Source organism: Rattus norvegicus, chromosome 5 (genome assembly GCF_021556685.1).
Source record: "Rattus norvegicus strain SHRSP/BbbUtx chromosome 5, alternate assembly SHRSP_T2T, whole genome shotgun sequence".
Lineage (NCBI taxonomy): Eukaryota > Metazoa > Chordata > Mammalia > Rodentia > Muridae > Rattus > Rattus norvegicus.
In genome coordinates, this window is record NC_141538.1 from 98,712,763 (window position 1) to 98,725,065 (window position 12,303).

General features: G+C 40.0%; 1 long non-coding RNA gene and 1 pseudogene across 1 annotated transcript in view; both read right to left on the reverse strand.

Annotated features, from left to right (window-relative positions):
• LOC102555405 (uncharacterized) overlaps positions 1-7,070 on the reverse strand; it is a 49,503-nt gene extending 42,433 nt beyond the window's left edge. The window contains exon 1 of the long non-coding RNA XR_015620268.1: positions 7,016-7,070. This is a non-coding gene — a long non-coding RNA (uncharacterized LOC102555405). The remainder of the gene's footprint in view (positions 1-7,015) is intronic.
• Positions 7,071-8,054: 984 nt separating this feature from the next.
• Positions 8,055-9,631, reverse strand: Ccdc47-ps1 (coiled-coil domain containing 47, pseudogene 1; annotated as a pseudogene).
• Positions 9,632-12,303: the final 2,672 nt, after the last annotated feature.

Below are 12,303 nucleotides of genomic sequence, written 5' to 3' on the forward strand. Positions count from 1 at the left end.
GGACACTGCAAAACAGTATTTGTAGTACACAACATGACAGTCACATATAGGAACTCATACTAGTTGTGGCAGATTATGCAAGTCCTGTGGAAGATCAAGGCATTCAAAACTTCATCATGGAGGGAGAAGGCATTTAGCAAGTCACATATCTAGGCAAGAAGTCATTGAAAGTGATTGAACACCAGTAGCTTCTCAAAGAGGGACAATCAGTTTTCTTAACTATTGCTTGGTCCCTGAGAGGCTTCCATACTCCGACAAATGCCTCTAACCCAGTGTACATTCGGGTAGTATGGAATGGAATTAGGGTTAAATAAAAGCAAAGCAAAATCAAAAAGAATTGGAGGCAAGCAAATTGCTAGTGAACTTGAAACATGCATGTACAAATGTTTCAAACAATATAAATACACAATAAAGAAAGTAATGAAAAGAATGCAGAAGCATGTAATAATCAACTGGTTTTCATTTGATTATTTGTTCGTTTAAAGCATTCTTTAGTTTTCTGAGGAAATTTGTAATCACTCATCAAGGTACAATTAGAGAGATGAGCTACAGTAGACACTCATGCCTATGTGCATTTTCTAATCTATGTCTCAAACAAAGAAAGTAGAAGAGAGTTAATTGTTTTATTTATTTACATTTCAACTGTTGCTTCCATTCCTGCTCTTCCTGCTCCAAAAGTTCTTTACCCTAACCCCCACTCGAATATTCCTCTGAGATGGTGCCCACCACCACCACCTGACACCCTTCACCCACCAATGCACTCTCTCCTACCACATTCCCCTACTGTATCCCTGTTCCCTGAGTCATGCAGTATCTACAGAGCTTAGCACACCCTCTTCTGAGCACAGATGATGCAGTGCTCTGCTACATAAGTGCCAGGGTACACAGAGCTGACCAACACACCTATGCTCTTTTGTTGGTGGCTTTCTCTCTGGGAAATCTGTGGGGCCAGGTTTATTGACACTGTTGGTCTTCCTATGGGATTGCTGTACCCTCCACCTCCTTTAATCCTTCCCCTAACTATTCTATAGGGGTCCCTGACCTCAGTCCATTGGTTGGCTGTAATTATCTGCATTTGTCTCAGTCAGATGTAGGTAGAGCCTCTCAGAAGACAGCCAGGCCAGGCTCCTGTCTGTAAGCACACCATAGCATCAGTAATAGTGCCAGGGTTTAGTGCCTGCCCATGGTTCTCAAGTTGGTCCATTCATTGGGTGGTCTTTCACTCAATCTCTGCTCCATTCTTGTCCCTGTAATTATCTCTAGACATTCACACTTCTGGGTCAAAACTTTTAGGGTAGTTTGGTGATCCCATCCCTCCACTGGGGGCCCTATCTTCCCACTGTTGGGTGGTTCACCTAAGGTTATCTCCGATGAGTCCTGGGAGCATCTCACATATCAGGTCTCTGTGATTTTCTTAAAATTTCTCCTCTTCCCCACACACCCCTCCACTGAATATTTCCATTCATTCTCCTGACCTTCTGGGCTTCTCTCATGTTTTTCCCATACCTGATTCTGTCCCCCTTTCCCTCCACCTTGCCTATCTCCACCCCTGGTCCCTTCCTTGCTCTGCCTCCCCTGATTATTTTGTTCCCCCTTCTAAGTGGGATTGAAACATCTGCACTTTGTCTTTTTTTTCCAATGTATCATGGGTATTCTGTATATTTGGGTTAATATGCACTTATCAATGCATAACATCCATTTCCTTTCGGGTCTGGTTTTCCTCACTCAGAATGCTATTTTCTAGTTCCATCCATTTACCTGCAAACGTTTTGGTGTCCTTGTTTTTAATGGCTGAATCGCATGCCATTTAGTAAATGAAGCACATTCTCTGTATTCATTCTTTGGTTGAGAGACAACTAGGTTGTTTCCAGCTCCTGGATATTACAGATAATTCTGCTATGAACATTGTGGACCATGGGTTCGTGTGATGGAGTGGAGCATCTTTTGGGTATATGCCCAGGAGAGGTTTAGCTGGGTGTTCAGATAGATCTATTTACAATTTTCTGAGGAAAAATCAGATTAATATCCAGAGTGGTTGGTCCAGTTTGCAATTTTACCAGCAATGGAGTAGTGTCCTTCTTTCTCCACATCTTTGTCACCATTTGATGTCACCTGAATTTTTGATCTTATCCTTTCTGACTGGTGTGAATTGGAATCCCAAGGTCATTTTGATTTGCACTTCCCTGATGACTAAGGATATTCTGCATCTTTAGGTGCTTCATGGCCATTTGAGATTCCTCTGTTGAGGATTTTTCTTTTTAAGCACTGTACCCCATTTTTTAATTGGGTTATTTGTGATCTTTTTATTTTTATGTTTCTTGAGTTCTTTTTATATATTTGGATATTAGCTCTCTATCAGATGTCCCCAGAGACATCTGGTCTGGCTAGGTGCAAGAGAACTCGGACAGGGAGGGTGGACAGCATTCACAATCTCTGCTGGTGCTACTCTGTCTCCTCATGCTTAGGTTGATTAGGCCAGGCTGAGCAGGCAGGAGACAGACCAGCCAGCAAGGGACTCAGGGGAGCTTTTGGCAGGATATCAGGAGAGCACAGCTTCTCCCCCAAGTGGCAGTATTACAGCTCTTATGACAGAAGCTCTCAGACAACGGAACAATTCCTGCACATCTTTAATCCTTCTGAACAGGATTCTTAACTTATATGACCCGTGGTCATATCCTCACCTGTGGATGAGGTGCTTGGGGCATTGCCCTACATGACTTTAGTCTCAAACCTCTCTACAAGGGATTGGGGCCGGGGGAGGGGGAGGCTGTAGCTATGTGAGAAGGGTCTGATATCCCGAGAGACTGGAAATGCTCCTGCCTTTCCATTTAGGGTCCCCAGGGATTTGATCTATCTAGACCAGGAATCAGGGTACCTTTCACAGCCTGAGGCCATACATAGGGGTAATAAACCCAATCTGTAGGCTGCCATTTTCTTCTATTGACAGTATCTTTTGCCTTAAAGAATCTTTGAAATTTCTCCAAGTCTCTTTTCTTTTTGTTGCGTTTTGTTTGTTTGTTTTTGTTTTGCTTTTTTAAATTTTATTTTCTGGCAGCAAATCCCCATTTTATTTTTTAATATTATTAAATTAAGGTTTTTACTTGATATTTTATGTATTTACATTTCTTTTTTTTTATTAACTTGAGTATTTCTTATATACATTTCAAGTGTTATTCCCTTTCCCGGTTTCCTGGCAAACATCCCCCTCCCCCCTCCCCTTCCTTATGGGTGTTCCCCTCCCAACCCTCCCCCCATTGCCGCCCTCCCCCATAGTCTAGTTCACTGGGGGTTCAGTCTTAGCAGGACCCAGGGCTTCCCCTTCCACTGGTGCTCTTACTAGGATATTCATTGCTTCCTATGGGGTCAGAGTCCAGGGTCAGTCCATGTATAGTCTTTAGGTAGTGGCTTAGTCCCTGGAAGCTCTGGTTGCTTGACATTGTTGTACATATGGGGTCTCGAGCCCCTTCAAGCTCTTCCAGTTCTTTCTCTGATTCCTTCAACGGGGGACCTATTCTCAGTTCAGTGGTTTGCTGCTGGCATTCGCCTCTGTATTTGCTGTATTCTGGCTGTGTCTCTCAGGAGCGATCTACATCCGGCTCCTGTCAGTCTGCACTTCTTTGCTTCATCCATCTTGTCTAATTGGATGGCTGTATATGCATGGGCCACATGTGGGGCAGACTCTGAATGGGTGTTCCTTCAGTCTCTGTTTTAATCTTTGCCTCTCCCTTCCCTGAAAAGGGTATTCTTTTTCCTCATTTAAAGAAGGAGTGAAGCATTCACATTTTGATCATCCGTTTGAGTTTCGTTGGTTCTAGGGATCTAGGGTAATTCAAGCATTTGGGCTAATAGCCACTTATCAATGAGTGCATACCATGTATGTCTTTCTGTGATTGGGTTAGCTCACTCAGGATGATATTTTCCAGTTCCAACCCTTTGCCTACGAATTTCATAAACTCGTTGGTTTTTTTTTTATTTATTTTTTTTATTAACTTGAGTATTTCTTATATACATTTCGAGTGTTATTCCCTTTCCCGGTTTCCGGGCAAACATCCCCCTCCCCCCTCCCCTTCCTTATGGGTGTTCTCCTCCCAACCCTCCCCCCATTGCCGCCCTCCCCCCATAGACTAGTTCACTGGGGGTTCAGTCTTAGCAGGACCCAGGGCTTCCCCTTCCACTGGTGCTCTTACTAGGATATTCATTGCTACCTATGGGGTCAGAGTCCAGGGTCAGTCCATGTATAGTCTTTAGGTAGTGGCTTAGTCCCTGGAAGCTCTGATTGCTTGGCATTGTTGTACTTTTGGGGTCTCGAGCCCCTTCAAGCTCTTCCAGTTCTTTCTCTGATTCCTTCAATAGGGGACCTATTCTCAGTTCAGTGGTTTGCTGCTGGCATTCGCCTCTGTATTTGCTGTATTCTGGCTGTGTCTCTCAGGAGAGATCTACATCCGGCTCCTGTCGGTCTGCACTTCTTTGCTTCATCCATCTTGTCTAATTGGGTGGCTGTATATGTATGGGCCACATGTGGGGCAGGCTCTGAATGGGTGTTCCTTCAGTCTCTGTTTTAATCTTTGCCTCTCCCTTCCCTGCCAAGGGTATTCTTTTTCCTCATTTAAAGAAGGAGTGAAGCATTCACATTTTGATCATCCGTCTTGAGTTTCGTTTGTTCGAGGGATCTAGGGTAATTCAAGCATTTGGGCTAATAGCCACTTATCAATGAGTGCATACCATGTATGTCTTTCTGTGATTGGGTTAGCTCACTCAGGATGATATATTCCAGTTCCAACCATTTGCCTACGAATTTCATAAACTCGTTGTTTTTGATAGCTGAGTAATATTCCATTGTGTAGATGTGCCACATTTTCTGTATCCATTCCTCTGTTGAAGGGCATCTGGGTTCTTTCCATTTTCTGGCTATTATAAATAAGGCTGCGATGAACATAGTGGAGCACGTGTCTCTTTTATATGTTGAGGCATCTTTTGGGTATATGCCCAAGAGAGGTATAGCTGGATCCTCAGGCAGGTCAATGTCCAATTTTCTGAGGAACCTCCAGACTGATTTCCAGAATGGTTTTACCAGTCTGACATCCCACCAACAATGGAGGAGTGTTCGTCTTTCTCTACATCCTCGCCAGCATCTGCTGTCACCTGAGTTTTTGATCTTAGCCAATCGCACTGGTGTGAGGTGAAATCTCAGGGTTGTTTTGATTTGCATTTCCCTTATGACTAAAGATGTTGAACATTTCTTTAGGTGTTTCTCAGCCATTCGGCATTCCTCAGCTGTGAATTCTTTGTATAGCTCTGAACCCCATTTTTAATAGGGTTATTTGTTTCCCTGCGGTCTAACTTCTTGAGTTCTTTGTATATTTTGGATATAAGGCCTCTATCTGTTGTAGGATTGGTAAAGGTCTTTTCCCAATCTGTTGGTTGCCGTTTTGTCCTAACCACAGTGTCCTTTGCCTTACAGAAGCTTTGCAGTTTTATGATATCCCATTTGTCGATTCTTGATCTTAGAGCATAAGCCATTGGTGTTTTGTTCAGGAAATTTTTCCAGTGCCCATGTGTTCCAGATGCTTCCCTAGTTTTTCTTCTATTAGTTTGAGTGTGTCTGGTTTGATGTGGAGGTCCTTGATCCACTTGGACTCAAGCTTTGTACAGGGTGATAAGGATGGATCGATCTGCATTCTTCTACATGTTGCCCTCCAGTTGAACCAGCACCATTGCTGAAAATGCTATCTTTTTTCCATTGGATGGTTTTGGCTCCTTTGTCAAAAATCAAGTGACCATAGGTGTGTGGGTTCTTTTCTGGGTCTTCAATTCTATTCCATTGGTCTATCTGTCTGTCTCTGTACCAATACCATGCAGTTTTTATCACTATTGATATCTTTGTGTTTAGTGACAGACTGTGTCTTTCAAATGTAATCCTCTTTCTCTGGGTTATCAAGTGTAGGCAGAGAACTACTCACATTTGTGATCTTTGAATGTCCACAGACTTATTGTTGATAGCGTCTCGTTCATTTTCGATTATATTATTTGTATTCTTTCTTTCTCTCTTTCTCTCTTTCTTTCTTTTCTTTTCTTTTTCTGTTCTTTTCTTTTTCTTTCTTCCTATTTTGATTGTCCTGACTTGCTTATAATTAATTATCAGTCGATTCAAATAATGAAATTTTAATGTATATTATCTGTTGCTTTCTCTTATAGATGTATTGATTTCTCTTTTGGTAGTTATTCTTTTCTTTTAATTACACTGGATTTAGTCCCTCATTTGTGGATTTTCAGTATGAAAACATGGTAATTAATTTAGAACTGCCCTTTTATGTACAATAACTTTTATAAATTTCCTGATAGAGACCACTTTTTTTTTAAAATAAAAGTTCTGATTTTTTTTGTCAATCAATTTAATATGTCATAGGTAGTCATATGAATGCTTAAGTTACAAAATTAGCTGCCAAGGTCCAATGTATGAGACTTTCAGAAAACTTATATTACTTAAACAATAACTAAGCACATAAAATTTGATTATAAATTTACTTATAAGGTTTGTAAAACAATGTTAAGTCTAAAATTACATGGCCTTAAAGTGATTCAATCTTGTGCTATTTTACACTTCTATATCCCAGTGCATAATTTCTATTAACCTAGACAAAGCCACGTGAAAAATCCCATGTAATCCCCAAGGCACAGCACACAGCTTTCACTATGCCCCACTGTTACTGTGGCATCAGAACACAGAAATCGTCAACCAAACCCCACTACCCACTCCCAACACAAAACAACCCTTTCCCACCCCAGCAAGAACTACCTGGTACAAGCAGAGACTCAAGAAATGCTTTCTCAGTAGGAAGCATTTATGAAATGCAGAGATCTCAACAAGCCAAATGCTTATGCACAGAGAAGGGTCTCTCTCTACCATCGCTCCCACCTCATGAGTCAGACAAAATTCTGAATCAGGTAAAAAAGCTAACTTTTTAAAAGCACATTTGTGCATGTTGATGGTTATGTGTTTGAAGACAGTACATACCGGCCTTGTGGACAATATAAAAGCAGGCCGAGAATAAAGTGCACCCTACTCATAAGACAGACCAGCTCCTCCATGAAAACCTCACAGGCTGCAGCAAGCAAGAAACCCATTGTGACCTCATAGAGACCAGCCATCTGACTGCTAGTTGAAGCAGTTCATTTTTTCATGCATTTCTCGGTCAGAAAAAGAAAGCACATAACTACTTCAAATCCAGCACTCAGCTTCACAGGCTGCAGCAAGCAAGAAACCCATTGTGACCTCACAGAGACCAGCCATCTGACTGCTAGTTGAAGCAGTTCATTTTTTCATGCATTTCTCGGTCAGAAAAAGAAAGCACATAACTACTTCAAATCCAGCACTCAGCTTCATTAGCTCATAGTGTCAGGCAATGAGAAAGCCTTCCTGTAGGACCTACCTCAAGAGTCCTCCATGGATTTATAGTATCCAAACACCTATGGATTTCTTCCTATAATACTGCCATCAGCACCAACCACACACAAAACATGAGCTGTACTACGTTCTAAGTCTCTGATCTCGTCATCACATACAGTGTTCTAGATTCCACTTTTTTCACAAGTTTAATGTGGACACAGAAAAAAGCAAGCAATAGCTATTGTGCAATTCCAATAGATATTCTTATGGTCTTGGGTTAGAGTCAGTCTCCATAGAAATTTCAACTGCCCAGTTTAAACAAAAAGCCTCAACCTACCTAGAAATACCATGATCGTTCTTCAAACACCAAAGTAAAGCACTGATAATTCATATTATAATTTAAACATTATAAAACTACACATACTTTGTGTACCATTCATTTTAGAGAATAATGAAAATAATTTGATTATCTGGAAGGAAATTGCTGAAAAAGCACTTTCCATTTTTTTGTTTGTTTTTTGTTTTGTTTTGTTTTTTTTTTTTTTCTGCTTGAAGCTGGGGATCAAACCCAGGGCCTTTGCTTCTAGGCAAGCACACTACCACTGAGCTAAATCTCCAACCCTGAAAGAACCCTTTCAATGTATCTCTTACCTCTGTAGAACTCCAATCCAAAAGGAGCGGGTGAAATAAAGATCTCTCAGTCACCAGAAATATGTGACTGTTAGGTGAGGACGCATGCTTTTCCAGTCTCTGGCAGAACTTCAGGCTCCTCCCGCAGTGAGGACAGGGCCTGTGTGACTATGTTACATGACTTTCACTTTGATTTGTTTCATTTTCATTTGCTTCTTCTCCAACTTCTTTTGTTCTCTCCTGAAAGCCGCTTCTTCCAGCTTGTGCTGCTTCTCAGGGTCCTTCTGGTTCACGATCTGCTCCTTCTCAGCTCTTTTCTTCTCCTCACGCCGAGACTGTGCAGCCTCCTGTCTGCAATGTGTCAGCTTCAGAAAGTTCTCTTCCACGCGCGCCCAGTTACCTGCTTCTTGTTTGCCTTCTCTGTTGAGTTGGAACTTTTTGGCTTTATTGGTAAAACAATTCACCATGTTCATCAGGGGTAGCAAAGCCTCCACATCCTTTGGATACGTGTTACCTGAGCCAGGCACATTAAAAGTAAACAGTAGTGTCCTCTTGGTGTCAGGCAGCTTTTAAGGCTGCCTTTCATCTTGCATAATCTTTGGACCAGAGAACTGGTCTGAAAAAAGAACAGATTCAATCTTATTAGCACAGTATGTAAGAAAGTGAATCATCTTTGTATCCATCATTCCCTCTGTGACTTCTCCCATTTCTGACAGAATGGTCAAAGAGTCGGGCACTCCATACTTTGCTCCAGACAGGTTTATCACTGCAAAACTCACTCAGATCCTGCAGCTCTTTCTGCAGTCGCAGCAAAGCTTTGCAAGTGCCGACAGCAAACACATATATGTCCATGTCCTCGTCATTCATTGTGACTTTTATTTGCATCTGATCACTCACTGGGCTATCCGGGCCAGGAGGTTAAGTAAGTCTTGTCTCTTCAGGAACCTCAGCTGGATGAGCATGCCTTCACGGCACACTCAGCCAGAACACCATAGGTTATAGATGTGCTCATTCTCCTAGTTCAACTTTCCTGTGCTTGTGGCTTCTTTGTTAGTCCCATTATTCCCCACTAAGGGAAAACTGCTCTCCAGAAGCTCTATATGAGAGTTAAACCAGGCCTGAACAAGTCAGCTGTTTTTATTCTTCCCGATGATGTAGTTCATGATATAGGCAAGCAGACTGATTACCATCAAAATTTCTAGGTAATAGTTCTCCCATCTCTTCTGGAGGTGTGCAGGAACATCAACAATAGTTATTGGGTCTTTATTTTTGTTAGAAGAGGTATGAGGTTTGTTTTCATAACTCTCAAATTCTTCATCATCATAGGGTTCACTTTCTGTATCTCCCTCCTGGGTATATGGATCCTCAAAATCGCCTTCTTGGCTTTCATCCTGTCCTTCCAACTCCACAGTGGCCTTGTCCTCATCATCTTCCCGTGTTGATCATTTGCTGAAGAGATTCCATAATAGAATCTTCCATGACGTTCTCAAACTCAGCAAAATCATTATCATCATACTCTACTATGTCTTCCTCATCCTAGAAATCATCAAACTTGGCTTCAGAGACACTCCCAAACACCAAGAGGACAACACAGAAAGCACAGAAGGTTTTCATTGCACTTTAAAAATAAGCTGTACCCGAGGCTGGCACCTGGTCTGGCGTTCCTGAGGCCACCACCTCCACCCGGCCTGCCTTTGTCTGGTTTCTGCCATCAGGTCCCAAAGATTTATCTGCGAGCCTCAATGTCACTGAACAGCCCAGAATAGGTAGCCCAGTCACAGTACCATACTCTTCACATAGCTTCAGCCATCCGTTACTTAGAATGCCGTTCTGATGTTTTAAGATATAATTTGTTTTAATCCTAAATAGTTTAAAATTTCCTTTGAAAATGCTTCTTTGACCAAAGGAAGTTTGAATTGTGGTGTTTAGCCTAAATATATGGGATTTTCCAAGTTGTCTTTAGTTATTACTTTTTGTGCTTAATTCAACCATTGTATGTATTTTGGATTTTATCTCTCCATTCAAGGGTTTTCAGGAGTTACCAGAGCTTAGAAACGGCTCAGATTATGTAAAGGAAAGATGTTGGCTTTATATAATGCATATTCTACCATTAATAAATCAAATACAGTATCACTGTGACATAGAACAAATTTGTCAATGTGTGATAATGTTTTTCTCAGTAGACTCCATATAGTTCATAGTTGTATCTTTTACTGATGTATTGTATTACTATTACAAAGTATTTAAGATAAACCTACTTAAAGAGGAAATATAGTTTAATCATCTGATGGTTTCAAATGCTTATTTAACAGGTGTTTGACACATTGCTTTTCAACCTTGGTTCTAGTTAGTAACAGGGCAATAGTTATCTATGTACACTTGTGAGGTAAAAATTGATGATAAACAGGAAGCAAAGAGAGACACAAGATGTTTCCAACATTCCCGCACAGAGAAAACAATTATGTGATTGCCTGACACTAGGCTCTTCCTCCTTAAGGTTCCATAATTTCAGGCAACACCAGATTCTTGCATGTAAGTCTTTAACATGATTTCCCAAGGGTACACTTTATATCCAGGCTATAGCAGGTATCACAAAGCACTAAAAGTTGACTGAAAGTATTCTTTTGTAGAGTTTGACTGCAGTCATTGAAATGACTTAACATAGTCATCTGAAGTGATGATAAATTGGGGTTCAGAGTGTCTACTTTTTTCTTTTTCAGGCACAAATTTGATGACCATGTGGCTATGTAACAGCAAATCATTGCAGACATGAGATAATGTCTAAGACAGATTGTCTTCTGATGTAAAGAAGACCACAGGATGTGGAAGTGTAGAAGGAAATCAGATAAAGGCGGCATGAAGATTGTTTCCTCAAGCCTTACATTTACAGTTAGCCAAACAGAAAATAAAATATAAAAATATTTCCTTCTCAAAGTGAACTAAAATTTCTGTGTCTCTGACTACTATTATCTCGTTTCTGAGTTTCTGGAGAGATTAACAAAGGCAGCTAGATATAAGACAAAAACATGTTGAATTATGGAAAATTTAATTAAAAGTGTAGTTGCATAGAAGGTGGTAAGCATAGAAGTGGCAGACACCATCCTATGACTATAGTATGTGATAATGCTACTCTTGAGAGCGAGGTTGCTAGCTGACTTATAAGAAGTTTATTTAATGGAATAGGTCAGCATCATGGATAATATGGACACCACTCAACATTAAATCATATATTTAGAATGAGTTTTCAAATTTTAAAGCAATAAAAATGCTATAACTGTTTAATCATTTATGTTAATTTTTAGAAGTAATGTTGAGATCCCTTGAAATCCTACCTATCATTCAAAAGGAAAAATAACTTCATGAACATTGCCCAATGTATTATAAAAGTAAAGATGAGATGATGTTAGTTAATAGCATTCTAAACATAATAATAAAAAAAGAATTTCTATAAGCAATTTTAAAAAAGAAAACAGAGCAACCTTCACCTCAATCCCAAGCGTGTTTATCTCATGCTAACTTAACAATATGCAGGCTCCAGGAGACAGAAGGTGAGAGTACAAGGCTTGACTGACAGCTGATTCTGTGATTATAATATATTATATATTATATCATATTCTATATTCTATATTCTATATTCTATATTCTATATTCTATATTCTATATTCTATATTCTATATTCTATATTCTATATTCTATATTCTATATTCTATATTCTATATTCTATATTCTATATTCTATATTCTATATTCTATATTCTATATTCTATATTCTATATTCTATATTCTATATTCTATATTCTATATTCTATATTCTATATTCTACCTCTGAAGATCAATCATTTGAAGCAATAGCATGTGAAATTATGTAAAGCATATGAGACTTAATAATAAAAAATGTGGGTTTGGGGATTTAGCTCAGTGGTAGAGTGCTTGCATAGCAAGCACAAGGTCCTGGGTTCGGTCCCCGGCTCCGAAAAAAAGAAAAAAAAATGTGTGATATACTGACATACATTTTTATACTACATGTGGTTTTTTTTGTTCTAATAGCTTTTTCCTATCTACTTAAAACAAAAATCGCTATTAAACCTGATGGCCCAAGGAGTTTGATGCACAGTATATATCTTTCTTTCATTTTTTTAAAAATTGGATAGTCTATGTATTTACATTTCAAACATTATCTCTTTTCTCAGTTCTGCACTCTCCCATTCCTCTCCCCTGCTTCTATGGGGATGCCACCCCTCCCATGCACCCACTCCCACCTCAACCACTGGCATTCCCTACCCTGTG